Raw genomic sequence first — 14595 nt, 5'->3', positions numbered from 1 at the left:
CATAATATTATTTCTTGTGTGTTTTCTTCTCTATAATTGTAATCTTTACTTTGTTCCATCCTATATGTCCAATGTTAATGTATTTATATGCATGCATATGATTGAGGCTATTATTTGATTATTAACTCACTTATCCCGAATAGCCTACCCCTTCAATTACCTTTGTTAGCCACTTTGAGCATTTTAATCTCATTTGTTCTATATTTTACCACATCACTAGCCTTAAGCGGAAAAATAAGTAATCACCCCAATTGAATCTTTGGTTAGCTTAAGATAGAGATTATGTGTCAATTAAGTATGGGAAACTATGGGAAGATGGGTTAATAAGGGAATATGTTATGTTTTTACTTTGATAAAATATTAGAAATTTGGGTACCTACTCATGTGAAACCAGAAAAATTAAAAAAAAATCCATGTGCATTGATAAATTGTGTTTACTTTTATTTTTAACTATATAAAAAAAAAACCACCAAAAATATTCAATAAATAAATAAATAAATAAATAAATAAGGGTACAAAATTATCCCAAATCCTAAGTTTAATAAAAGATCGATGCATATGGGATAAAAATTAAAAGAAAAGTTGATGCATGAGTATGTAAATTATGCAAAAGTGGGAACTTTGGGTAGCTAGGCATGAATTTAAAAAGTATATAGAGTGTATATATAGGTAAAGAGCTTAGGTTAATCAAGGATTCAATTTATAGCTCACTTAGCCATATATATATATACCCTCACCTTTACCTTGGCCCCATTACAACCTTGTAAAGACCTCATGATGTTTGCATTGGTACATTAAATACTTGTTGATTGGTTAGGTGAAGAACAAGGTTTAGAAAGCATGATTAGAGTAGAGTAGAGTGATTACCCTATACACTTGAGTGACTAGAGTGCACATATACTATCAGTGAGGGTTCAAGGCTTAATTCTATGTTCCCTGCTTTCATGAGTTGTCTTCTTACAAGTTTACTTGTTTTTACTGTATGATTTTAATTAGTGATATTTGATTTATGTTTGTCTTGAAGAACTTATTTATCTTTAAACCAAGTAGACAGAATCATCTTAGTATATAGTTGCATTCATACATAGGTTGCATTGCATTGCATGAGTCTTACTTTTTCCTACTCATTTATTTTATCTCCTTAAGCTAAGCATGAGGACATGCTAATGTTTAAGTGTGGGGAGGTTGATAAACTACTATTTTATGGTTTATCTTGTGTTTAATTGAGTGGTTTCATCAAGTCTTTACCCACTTATTCATATGATTTGCATGATTTTACAATCCCTTCCTAGTTTTGTTCTATGGTTGAAAACTTGCTTCCTAGAGATCTTTAATTTGTGTATTTTAATTCTCCTTTATACCATTCGATGCCGTGATCCGTGTGTTAAGTGTTTCAGGCTTCATAGGGCAGGAATGACTTAGAGAATGGAGAGGAAGCTTGCCAAAATGAAAGGAACACAAGAAACTAAGGAGATAACCAGCGAGCATCGACGCATGCGCATGGCTCACGCGAGCACGCGATATGAAGAAATTTGCAGCAACGCGTGCGCGTGCCTGACGCGAACGCGTAGATTGGAGTTCTGCAAGACGACGCATGCGCGTGACTGACATGTACGTGTGACAAGGAAATTCACCAAATGACACACACGCGTGACTGACGCGTACGCGTGACATGCGCGATCTGCAGAAATAATAGAAAATGCTGGGGGCGATTTCGGGCCGAGTTTTGACCCAGTTTCCGGCCCAAAAACACAGACTAGAGCTAGGGAGTGTGCATAGACTCAACACACATTCTCATTAGCATAGTTTTTAGTTTTCAGATCTGAATCTAGAGAAAAAATTATTCTTCCTCTAGGTTTTCTTTACATTCATAGTTTATTAGTTTTATGCTTTCGCTTTTGGATATTGAAGAGTCATCACCTCCGTTGAAGATACTATTCTAGTTTGTTTTCTTACTTCCTATTTATTTATTCCATATTCTTAATTCTTGTTTAGAGTTACAATTGGATTATTTTTAGAATTTATCAATGCAAAGGATTACTCTTACTTTTAATTAATTTTGAATTTCTATTTTATTTAAATTATTATGTCTCTTTTCTATTCCAAACTCCCAATAACGAAGATGGTATCCATGTTGATGGAGTAGACTCCCAACTTGACATGTGGGTTGATTAAGAGGAGACACTTGAGTTGGAATGCTCAAGTGAATAGTTAAATTGGAAGTTGTTGGCTAATTCTGTATTTACTAACGCTAGACCTTTCCAAGGGAGAGGACTAGGATTTGCGAATAAGAGTTAGCTCAATCACCTGACTTTCCTTTATTTAGTACGGGTTAACTAAGTGAAAATAACAACCTCTTTATACCACACTTGAGAGGATTCCAACAAGGATAGAACTTCCAATTAATCATTCCCCCAGTCAAGGCTTTTTATTTTGAATAATATAAATCCCTTTTAATTTTCATTGCACTTATTTACAATTGTTTATTTTTCTGTCATTTAACTCTCAAAATTTCTTGGAAACTCCTGATTAATGAATTAGCACCCTTTTTGGCAACTCGTTGGGAGACGATCTGGGACTCATACTCCCAGTATTTTTATTCTAATCTTTGTGACAACCTTTCTAAATTGATGAGGCGGATCTTAGCTGGTTAAGGACTATACTTGCAACGTATTTCCTAAATCAAATTCTTAATTGGCTGACTCCCGCTTTACGCATCAGGGAGTAACCCCCGGACACGATGTTCCCGTGGTGATAACAATGATCTTTGCCAACGCAAACCTTCATAGAACCTCAATAGATCAAGGTTGCTCGGTAGATATTTTGTTCAAACCCGCCTTCGACAAACTCGGAAAATAAAAGCTACATGAAAATTGTGCCAAAAAGCATATAAAATATCCGCTCGTCACAACACCAAACTTAAACTGTTGCTTGTCCCCAAGAAACTAAAAACATAGTAGGATAGAAAAGAAGATTAAGATACAATAAATTTCAAAGTTTCCAACAAAGCTCAGTTTTAATTAGATGAGCGGGACTTAGTAGCTTTTTGCTTCTGAATAGTTTTAGCATCTCACTATCCATTGAAACTCAGAATGGTTGGCACCTTTAGGAACTTAGAATCCAGATGATATTATTGATTCTCCTAGATCAGTTCTTTTTTATTCTTCAACACAGCTTTTAGAGTCTTGGCCGTGACCCTAAGCTCTTTGTTTTTCAGTATTACCACCGGATACATAAATGCCACAGACACTTTACCTGGGTGAACCTTTTCAGATTGTGATTCAGCTTTGTTAGAATCCCCAGAGAGAGGTGTCCAGAGTTCTTAAGCACGCTCTTTTTGCTTTGGATCACGACTTTAACCGCTCAGTCTCAAGCTTTTCACTTGACACCTTCATGCCACAAGCACATGGTTAGGGACAGCTTGGTTGAGCCGCTTAGGTCATGATTTTATTCCTTGTAGGCCCTTCTATCCATTGATGCTCAAAGCCTTGAATCCTTTTACCCTTGCCTTTTGGTTTAAAAGGTTACTGGCTTTTTCAATCTGCCCTTCTTTTCCTGCATTTTTGGGCAGTAATAGATTTTTTTGCTTTTTATTTATTTATATTTTTTTTCGCCAAATTTTTTTTTCGTATGCATATTATTTTTTTTTCTTTTGCAACATACTTTTTCTTTTTCTTTTTGCTGCTTTTTCTTGCTTCAAGAATCAATTTTTTGGATTTTTCAAATTATCAATAATACTTTTCCTTTTTCATCATTCTTTCAAGAGCCAACATTCTAATATTCTAACTTTAAATATGCAATATTCATTCATACATTCAGAAAATAAAAGCAATGCCACCACATCAAAATAATTGAACTATTCTTATTTTAAACTTGAAATTCATGTATCTCAATTCTTTTCAGTAAAAAATTTTCTTTTAAGCAAGGTGAGAGATAAATGGAACATTTTATAGCCTTAAGACATAAATGCAAATGATCATGCAACAAGAACAAGAGAACAGATAATGCAACATAATAGAAAACAGAAAAAATACACAAGAAAAGGAGATAAAGAGAACGAATCCACCTTTAATGGTAGCGGCTAGTACTCCTCCTTGAGGATCTAATGTGGTGCTTGATCTCTTCAATGTCACTCCTTTGTCTCTGTTATTCTTCCCTCGTGGCTCTTTGCAGGAGTGGTAGAAGTCAAAAAGCAAAGCTTTTGCAACACCAAACTTAAGAGTTTTGCTCGTCCTTGAGCAAATATGATAGGTGGGGAGTCTGTAGGACCCACTGGTCCTGAGAGGCTAGGGAATTCAAATTCCTTGCCCTCTGTATTGGCGTTTGAACGCCCAGGGTCTACTCCTTGGCTGGCGTTCAATGCCAGCAACACTCCATCCGGAGTGTTCTGTTTTCACTGCTTAATATTTCTGTCTTTGTTCTGATTGATGCACATGATCATGAACCCACAAAAAATAACTTAAAGAAAAACAAAATTAAGGAAAATAAAAAAGAATTAATTAAGGTTTGGTTGCCTCCTAACAAGCGCTTCTTTAATGTCATTAGCTTGACGGACAACTCCTTTCAAGGAGGAAGATAGTCATAGAGGAATAAATTCTTACTCCTTATTGGGAGCTTCCTTCCTGTGCTCTCATGGATTAGCGTAAGACGCTCAAGAGACAGGATCTTGTTCACTACATGAGGTAGGGTTGGGCTTGCAGCAATATGCTGGTGTACCTTAGTACCATTTCCCTCTTCCATGGTGAAACCATGATGAGATAAGTGAACATTACCATTTTCCATGGTGAAAAGCCTTTAGTAGGGATGTTTTTGTTTTTCTAGCCCCTAGGTATCTTCCTTTTGGGGCCTTCCTCTTTTTGTGGATAGTGTACATCCAACACCAAACTTACGTTTGGTCTTAGGAGGGATTGAATTGGTTTCATCCAAGGGAGGAGGCTTGGATACTGAATCCTTTATGCAAGTGCCTCCCTTGTCAGGGTGTAATGGAAGGTCAAGAACCTTGAACACCATCCAGTCCATATGCAAGGTAATCCTTGTTTCTTGTACCTCTTGGATTCCCAGCTTCTCCATTATAGAAAGTGGCATGAGGTTTATGCTTGACCCTAGGTCACACAGAGCCTTCTCAAAGGTCATGGTGCCTATGGTGCAAGGGATTAGGAAGCGTCCAGGATCCGAAAGCTTCTGAGGTAGCTTCTGCTGAACCAAAGCATTTAGCTCTTTTGAGGTAGCTTCATGAGAGCTCCTAGTACCGAACAACTTACTCTTCCCTAGTATTCTCATCCTTATCAGAGGATGAGTAGTCATCAAAACTCATGCACTGCAGGAGTGTATGAAGAGGAACCTCTATAGTCTCTACATGAGCCTTGGCTTTCTTTAGTTCTTGGATGTGGATAACTTCAGTAGGTAAGGAATAATTGGGAGGTGTGCCATCACTGGCGCTCAATGCCAGCTCTGGTGGCTCTTTGGGCATTGAACACCCACCATGCATCCCCTCACTAGCGTTAAACGCTAGTTCCTTTATCCTTTTGGGCGTTGAACGCCCAGTAGGGGTGTCCTTGCTGGCGTTCAATGCCAGCTTCCTTTTTTGTTTGGGCATTGAACTCCCAGCCAGTGTCCCTTTGCTGGTGTTCAACGCCAGCTCTGCTGCCAGGATGGACGTTGAATGCCCAGTGAGGACCCTCACTGGTGTTCAGCGCCAGGCTATCAACCAGTTTGGGCGTTGAACACCGAGTGAGACCTTCTTCACTGGTGTTTGATGCCTTCCCAATCTCTCCAGATTTGGCCTCAGTCTCAGTGGTGATGGCCTTGCACTTTTCTCTTGGGTTCACCTCAGTGTTACTAGGAAAAGTGTCAGGAGGAGTCTCAGGGATCCTCTTGCTCAGCTGACCAACTTGTACCTCCAAGTTTCTGATGGAGGACCTTGTTACATTTATGAAACTATAAGGGGTCTTAGAGAGGTTGGAGACTATAGTAACTAAGTTAGGAAGGCTCTGCTTAGGAGTCTCCATATTCCCTTGAGAAGATGGGAATGGTGGTCTGTTGTTGAACCTATTTTGGGTTCTTCCACCTTGATTACTATTGAAGCCTTGCTGAGGCTTCTGCTAATCCTTCCATGAAAGGTTAGGATGATTCCTCCATGAGGGATTGTATGTGTTTCCATAGGGTTCTCCCATGTAATTCACCGCTTCCATGGTGGGTTGGTCAGGATCATAAGCTTCTACTTCAGAAGAAGCTTCTTAAGTGCTACCAAATGTAGCTTGTATCAGATTTAAACTCAAGCCAAGATCATACAGGGCATTGTCAAAAGTGATCTTTCCAGTAGTTCATAGGATCTAAAAGCTCCCTGGATCTGGCATCTTCCTTGGCAACTCATTCTGAATTAGGATACTGTACTTCCCAGTAAGTACCTCTATTTCATCTCCCCTTAGGTCCTTCTTTTCAAAAAGAATACCTTTTAGATAGGCTATGTAGGGAGTATTCTTTTCCAATACCTCTGTAAAAGAGATATTGACTTGCAGCTCCTTAAGGGCTGTTGGGAAATGAGCCAACTGCTCATCTGCCAGTTTTTTCTGCACGCCAAGGAAAGGTAGCTCTTGAGACTCTTTCACCTCTGCAAGGGCATGCTCTGTGGGAGTCACATGCTCCTCTTGCATGCCTAGAGAAGAATCAACTTGAGGTTTTTTCTCCTCTGTAGGAGAATGCCCACTGGCATTCCCAGGATCCTCCTGGTCCTTGATTTTCTTAAGTCCCTCAGTAGCATGCTCCTGAGGTTTGGCCTCCTTGATGAAGACTACTGTCTCACCTTTTCTTAAGGTCTCCTTCCCAGAGAGCATCAAGCTTTCTATGAGGGCCCTATAGGGATGTACTTCCTCAAACAACTCAGTAAGAGGAATATTAACCTGCTCAGGTGTCCACCGATCATGGATAAGAGTGTCTCCTTGAGGGTAGTTACCACTCATATCACTAGGAGTATTATAAATCTCAACAAGGGGTGTAGCTACGGCCTCCATGTCTAGAACTTTTGTCCTAACTGGAGTCTCCTCACAGAAGTATAAGTGTTGGTTATTGGCAGCTATCTCAATGAGCTTATCTGCCTCTTCGTGTGTCTCTATAAAGAACAGAGGACCGTTTGCAAAATGATCTACTGTCTTCTTGGCTATCTCAGAGATTGCTTCATAGAAGATCATTGTCTTGCCCCATCCTGAGAACATATGGGGAGGACAATTCCTGAACATCAGCTTGTACCTCTCCCAAGCATCATGGAGAGACTTACTCTCCTTCTGTCTGAAGTTTTGAACATTTGTCACCAGTTTTGCTAGTCTCTGTGAGGGAGAGAACCTGTTCAGAAAATTGTTAACAACCTTATCCCAGGTGTTTACAATTTTTCTAAGTTCCATATGCCACCATTCATTTGCTTGAGCACTTAGAGCAAATGGAAAGAGTTTTAGTCTGGGGACTTCAGGGTCCACTCCATTAGCTTCTACAATGTCACAGAACTGCAGGAAGTTAGAGTGGAATTTGTTTGGATCTTCCTGTGGAAGTTTGTGAAACTGACATTTTTGCCGTAATAGCAGGACCTGGTCTAGGTTGACCTTAAAGTCATCTGAGTCAATAGGTCTCCTAATTCGTATATTCCCCTTTAAATCCATAGTGACTTCAGTGTTCCTGCATACATAAACAAGAAAAAGAAAACAAGAAAGAAGAAGAATGGGAGCTCTATGTCAAAGAATAGAGAATTCCCTATGAGATGTGAAGAAGAAAGAAAAGAAGAATAAAGATAGAAGAAGAGAGAAGAAGAATTTGAAAAGAGAGGGATAGAGAATTCGAAAATTTAAGAAACAAGAAGAGAAACAAGAATTAAAATATTTTTATTTTTATTTTATTTATTAATGAAATTTGAAAATAGAAGCTCATTAATTAAAAAGATTTGAAAATTAATTGATGAATTTTCGAAAATAGAAGAGAGAGATAGAAGAGAATTTTAAAAAATAGGAGAGAGAAGAATTAGTTGAAAAGTTTTGAAAAAGAAGAGAGAGAAAACAAGTAACTAATTAAGAAAGATTTGAAAACAAGATAAGATAGAAGATTAGACAAGATTTAATTTTAAATTTTAAATTTTGAATTTTGAAACTAAAATTTGAATTTGAAATTTTAAATTTTGAAATTTAAAATTTTGAATTTTGAAAAAGTCAACAAAATAAGATAAAAATTTGAAAAAGATTTGAATTTTGAAAATTGAATTTTAAAATTTGAATTTGAAATAAGATAAGATAAGAATTTTGAATTTTAAATTTTAAATTTTAAATTTTTGAATTTTAAAGAAAGATAAAAAGATAAAATAATATTTTAAAAAAGATATATTTTTTTTTGAAAAAGATATGATCTTGAGAAGATTTGATTTTTTTTTAAAACTAAGATAAGATAAGATAAAAATTTAAAATTGAAATCTGAATTTTTAATTTAAAATTTTCGAAATTTTAATAAAAGATAAGAAAAGATATTTTTTATTTTTTATTTTTTAATTTAATGAGGAAAGAGAAAAACAAGTAAAAGACACAAAACTTAAAATTTTTAGATCTAGGACCCCAAGTTTTCAAAAATTTGAAGAAAAAACACAAAGGGTTACCAAACTTAAAAATTTTAAGATCAAAACACAAAGAAAGCACAAGAACACTTTGAAGATTAAAAAGAACACTAAGAACAAGACTCAAGAAATTCAAAGAACACCAGAACATATAAAAGACACCAAACTTAAAATTTTTGAAAAACCAAACACAAATTTTCGAAAAATTAAAAGAAAAACACAAGAAGACACCAAACTTAAAGATTTGACACAAGATTTAAACAAAGAAACTATTTTTGAAAATTTTTAGAAAAAAGACTCAAGATTTTCGAAAATTACCAAGAACAAAAACAAAAAGACTCAAATAAAAAACAAAGATTAAACAAAGAAAATCAAAATTTTTGAAAAATATTTTTGATTTTTTTGAAAATAGAGAAGAATAAAATAAAAATAAAAGACTCAAACAAAATAAAAAAAATTAACTGATCTAGGGAACAAGATAATCCGTCAGTTGTCCAAACTAGAAGAATCCCCGGCAACGGCGCCAAAAACTTGGTGCACGAATCCCCACGCTTCGTACAACTGAACCAGCAAGTGCACTAAGTGGTCCAAGTAATACCTTAGTGAGTTAGGGTCGATCTCACGAGAATTGTGGTTCGAAGCAAGCTATGGTTATCTTGCAGGTCTTAGTCAGGCGAATCACGAGTTGTTGATTTTGATTTGGAAGATGGAATTATAATGATAATCTTTAAACCTAGATGAATGTAAACAGTGATAAGGAGTTTGTTAAGGTTTGGAGTTGCTTTATCCTTCTGGATTAACTCTGGTATTACTGTCTTCTTCAAGTGTGAATGATTCCTTCTATGGTAGGCTATATGTGATTGACGCTGGTTTGAGCAGCTGCCAATACTCCTCCAGATCTGAACCCCAGGGTTAATGCGGATCCATTCTGATTGAGGGTGAAGCTCCTGTAGTTCATTCTCCTTGATGATCCTACTTAAAACGCCACAGACAAGGTCGAATCTTCCGAATCGAAGGATGCTGCGCCTTTGAGTTCTAGCTTCTACCACAGAGACCCTAATCTCCCCGCAAATCGGCTGAACTGATGTCTCGAGAAGTCCCCAAAAAAATCGTGGATTAGCCGTCTGAGAGATGTATAATCAAGCTGGTGGTTCATCATTGTCCGATGAAAGACGCACTCTGAACCCATGTAGAATGTGATAACCTTATGCCAGTTCAATGCATTCATATTGATGAAGAACGAATATACATCTTAGTATAGAGAATCAAACACAGATTAAAGAGAAACAATAATACTTTTATTAATCCATAAGACTCAGCAGGGCTCCTCCCATCAACCTAGGAGGTTTAGAAACTCATATTGATAGAAAATACAATGTGAAAAACGAAATTATGGTAAATGATAGGCGATGATCCTTAACAAAGAGTGATCTACTTTAAATACTAAACTAATGACTAGTAAGGGTAAAACAGTTTATATGCATGAAGATAACCAGGTACAGAGGAAGGACAAAGCTTATATGCATGAAGAGCAGAATGTCAAAAGATACAAAATATCGAGCTTCGAACTCAACTTGCGAAGCCAAGGCCGGCCAGAGTGTAAATACATACATATACAACCGAAAATATCCCAAAACAGAAGAACCGACAACCTGTTTCTCCAAGTCACGTCTAAGAGGGACAAACATAAAATAATATACAGAGGAGAATCTATTTATATATATATATATATATATATATATATATACATAGCATAAAAACAAAACACAACATCCCAAAATAAAACTTCACTTGCTCAGGAGATCTCCAGATGCTCAGCAAGGTGTCTTTCGACCTGCATTTGAAAAAAAGTAGAAATATGTATGGAATGAGAACTAGGGGTTCTCAGCATGATAATGGTGCCAACATAGGTAACATATAAGGTCCCGGGAAAGCCAAAGGCAATCATAGAACTCCGACACTCAGAATTAAACACAAAGAAGTATATTAAACCAGAAATTAGGTAAGTTATCAAAGGTATTCAGATTCTACATCTATCTTTAACCTAACACTCCACTTTTTGTCTCCTCCAACCCTCTGTATCACCAGTGAAACTACCCTCAGCATCACCTCCGCCAACATGAGGGATCTCTCAGTTGCAAATACATACAAGATAAGCAAAGAAAACACAGGCAGAATGCAATTACGGCAAGTAGGACATATAGCAGATAAACATGGTTAATCAATTAGGCAAACCAAATAATGCACACTCAAGCAAAACAAACAAATACATATGATGTATATGATGAGCGGATATTTTATACGCTTTTTGACATCATTTTCATATAGTTTTTGTTATGTTTTATTTAAGTTTTATTATATTTTCATAGGTTTTAGTGTAAAATTTACATTTTTGGATTCTACTATGAGTTGTTGTATTTTATGGTAATTTCAGGTATTTTCTGGCTAAAATCTGAGAGTTTTGACAAAGGCTGATTCAGAGGCAAGGAAAGCATAGCAGATGCTGTTAGGATCTGACCTCCGTACACTCAAGCAAGCTTTTCTGGAGCTAGGGATATCCAAATGGAGCGTTCCCAATGGCTACGGAAAGATAACATTCAGGAATTTCTAGAAATATATAATAGTCCATACTTGTCTTTGGAGATGAAGGCCCAAAACTGGCATTCAATGCCAGCCATCTACTCCCTTTCTGACATTGGACGCCCAAAAGGGAGCAGCTGGGCGTCCAACACCCAAAAAGGTGTCCCAAGCAGGCGTTCAACGCCCAAGGAGCCTACTAGCATGTGGAGACACCCTTAGCTCAGCCCAAACACTCACCAAGTGGGCTCCAGAAGTGGATTTGCGCACTACAAGCCTAAGCCTATCATATTTCTGTAATCCTTAGTTATTAGATTAGTATATTTAGGAGAAGATCACCCTTGTTGGAGGATCTTCGACCACCATAGAATATTATTTCATATTTTTGAGTTTCATTGTACAGTATGATCCATTAAACCTCATAGGTTAAGGCTAGGAGCTCTGCTGAGTTTTATGGATTAATAAAAGTACTACTGTTCTATTTCAATTCGTGTTTGATCCTTTCCTAAGATGTATCTTTGTTCTTCAACCTTATTGATGAGCGGATAATTTATACGCTTTTTGGCATTGTTTTTATATAGTTTTTAGTATGATTTAGTTAGTTTTTACTATGTTTTTATTAGTTTTTATGCAAAATTCAAATTTTTAGACTTTACTATGAGTTTGTGTTTTTCTGTGATTTTAGGTATTTTCTAGCTGAAATTGAGGGACCTGAGCAAATTCTGATTCAAAGGCTGAAAAAGGACTACAGATGCTTTTGGATTCTGACCTCCCTACACTCGAAATGGATTTTCTGGAGCTACATGAGTCCAAATGGCGCGCTCTCAATTGCGTTGGAAATTAGACATCCAGGGATTTCTAGCAATATATAATAGTCCATACTTTGCCGGAGTTTAGACGACGCAAACTGGCGTTCAACGCCAGTTCTCTGCCCTATTTTGGCATTAAATGCCAGAAACAGGTTACAAGTTGGAGTTAAACTCCCAAAATAGGTTACAACCTGGTGTTTAACTCCAGAAACAGCCTAGGCATGTGTAAAACTCAAGTCTCAGCCCCAGCACACACCAAGTGGGCCCCGGAAGTGGATTTATGCACTATCTATCATAGTTTACTCATTTTCTGTAAACCTAGGTTACTAGTTTAGTATTTAAATATCTTTTAGAGATTTATTTTGTACCTCATGACATTTTCACGTTTTACATTGTATCTCTACGACATGAGTCTTTAAACTCCATGATTGGGGGTGAGGAGCTCTGCTGTGTCTCGATGAATTAATTCAATTACTTCTGTTTTCTATTCAATCATGCTTGTTTCTATTCTAAGATACTCGCTTGTACTTAACCGTGATGAATGTGATGATCCGTGACACTCATCATCATTCTCAACCTATGAATGCGTGCCTGACAACCACTTCCGTTCTACCTTAGATTGAGTGTGTATCTCTTAGCCTCTTGGTTCATGATTAGAGTCTTCGTGGTATAGGTTAGGATTATTGGCGGCCATTTCTGAGATCCGGAAAGTCTAAACCTTGTCTGTGGTATTCCGAGTAGGATCTAGGAGGGGATGACTGTGACGAGCTTCAAACTCACGAGTGCTGGGCGTAGTGACAGACGCAAAAGGATCAATGGATCCTATTCCAACATGAGTGAGAACCGACAGATGATTAGCCGTGCGGTGACAACGCATTTGGACCATTTTCACTGAGAGGACGGATGGTAACCATTGACAACGGTGATCCACCAACATACAGCTTGCCATGGAAAGAGCCTTGCGTGCGTGAAGAAGAAGACAGTAGAAAAGCAGAGATTCAGAAGACAGAGCATCTCCAAAACCTCAATCTGTTCTCCATTACTGCATAACAAGTACTATTTAATTTATGCTTTTTACTCTTCATAAATATAATCACTCTTATCATTGATCTCCTGACTAGGAATTACAAAATAACCATAGCTTGCTTCAAGCCGACAATCTCTGTGGGATCGACCCTTACTCACGTAAGGTATTACTTGGACGACTCAGTGCACTTGCTGGTTAGTGGTACGAGTTGTGAAAAGTGTGATTTACGATTCGTGCACCAAGTTTTTGGCGCCGTTGCCGAGGATTGTTCGAGTTTGAACAACTGATGGTTCATCTTGTTGCTTAGATTAGGAAAATTTTGTCTTTTGGGTCAGAGTCTTTTATTTTCATTTCAAAAAAATTTTCCAAAAAAAAAATTTATTATTTTTCTTTATTAATCTTTAGAGTTTTTCTATTTGAGTTTAGTTTTATATTTTAAGTTTGGTGTCAATTGCATATTTTTATTTTCTTTTAAATTTTCGAATTTGTTTTCATTGTTCTTTCTTAATCTTCAAGTTGTTCTTGTTTATTTTCCTTGTTTGATCTTTAGTTTTTCTTGTTTTGTAATTTTTCTTGTTTTTCTTGTGCATTTTCGAATTATTAATATCCAAAATATAAAAAAAAAATTATACATTTAATATTTAAAAAAAAAACACTTTAAATTTATAACTCAATTGGCTAGAGCGTTGTGTTTATGTTCTTGGTAATTGGGAATCTTCCTTTTAAAACTTTTTCAAAAATAATTTTTCTTTAATTAAATCTCATGTCAAACTTTTAAGTTTGGTGTTCTCTTGTTATTTTTTATTTTCGAAAACTCATTTTTAGTTTTCTAAAAGTTTTAAGTTTAGTTTTCTTTTTATGTTCTTGTGAGTCTTCAAAGTGTTCTTGAGGCTTCTTTGTATTTCGATCTTAAAATCTTTAAGTTTGGTGTTCCTTGGTGTTTTCCCTCCAAAACTTTCGAAAAACAAGGAGCATTAGATCTAAAAATTTTAAGTCTTGTGTCATTATATTGTTTTTCTCTTTCCTCATTAAATTCAAAAATATCCTTTCTCTTTATTTTAAATTGAATTTTCAAAAATTACTTTAAAAAATTCAGATTTTATTTTAAAAATCAAATTTTTTCAAAATTTAAAATCTTTTTCAAAAATCATATCCAAAGTTTTTCAAATCTTCTCAATTAAGCAATTATTTTCATTTTCAAATTTATTTTTCTCTTGGTTTTCGAAATTTACATTTTAATTTCTAATTATTTTATTTTATTTTATCTTATTATTTTTATTTATCTTAATAATTTGGTTTGTTCTACTTCAATAAAATAAAAACAAAAATATATTTTCTTTGCAATTCATATCAATTCCATTTTATCCATCATGGATCTAAGTGGAAATGAACAGTCCAGAAGGACTCTGGGATCATATGCTAATCCCACTACTGCTGCATATGGGAGTAGTATCTGTATACCTCTCATCAAAGCAGGCAGTTTTGAGCTAAATCCTCAGCTCATTGTCATGGTGCAGCAAAACTGCTAGTATTCCGGTCTTCCACAGGAAGAACCTACTGAGTTTCTGGCACAATTCTTGCAAATTACTGACACAGTA

Source organism: Arachis hypogaea, chromosome 11 (assembly GCF_003086295.3).
Source record: "Arachis hypogaea cultivar Tifrunner chromosome 11, arahy.Tifrunner.gnm2.J5K5, whole genome shotgun sequence".
In the NCBI taxonomy this organism is placed as follows: Eukaryota; Viridiplantae; Streptophyta; class Magnoliopsida; order Fabales; family Fabaceae; genus Arachis; species Arachis hypogaea.
Note: the sequence above shows the minus strand (reverse complement) of the source record.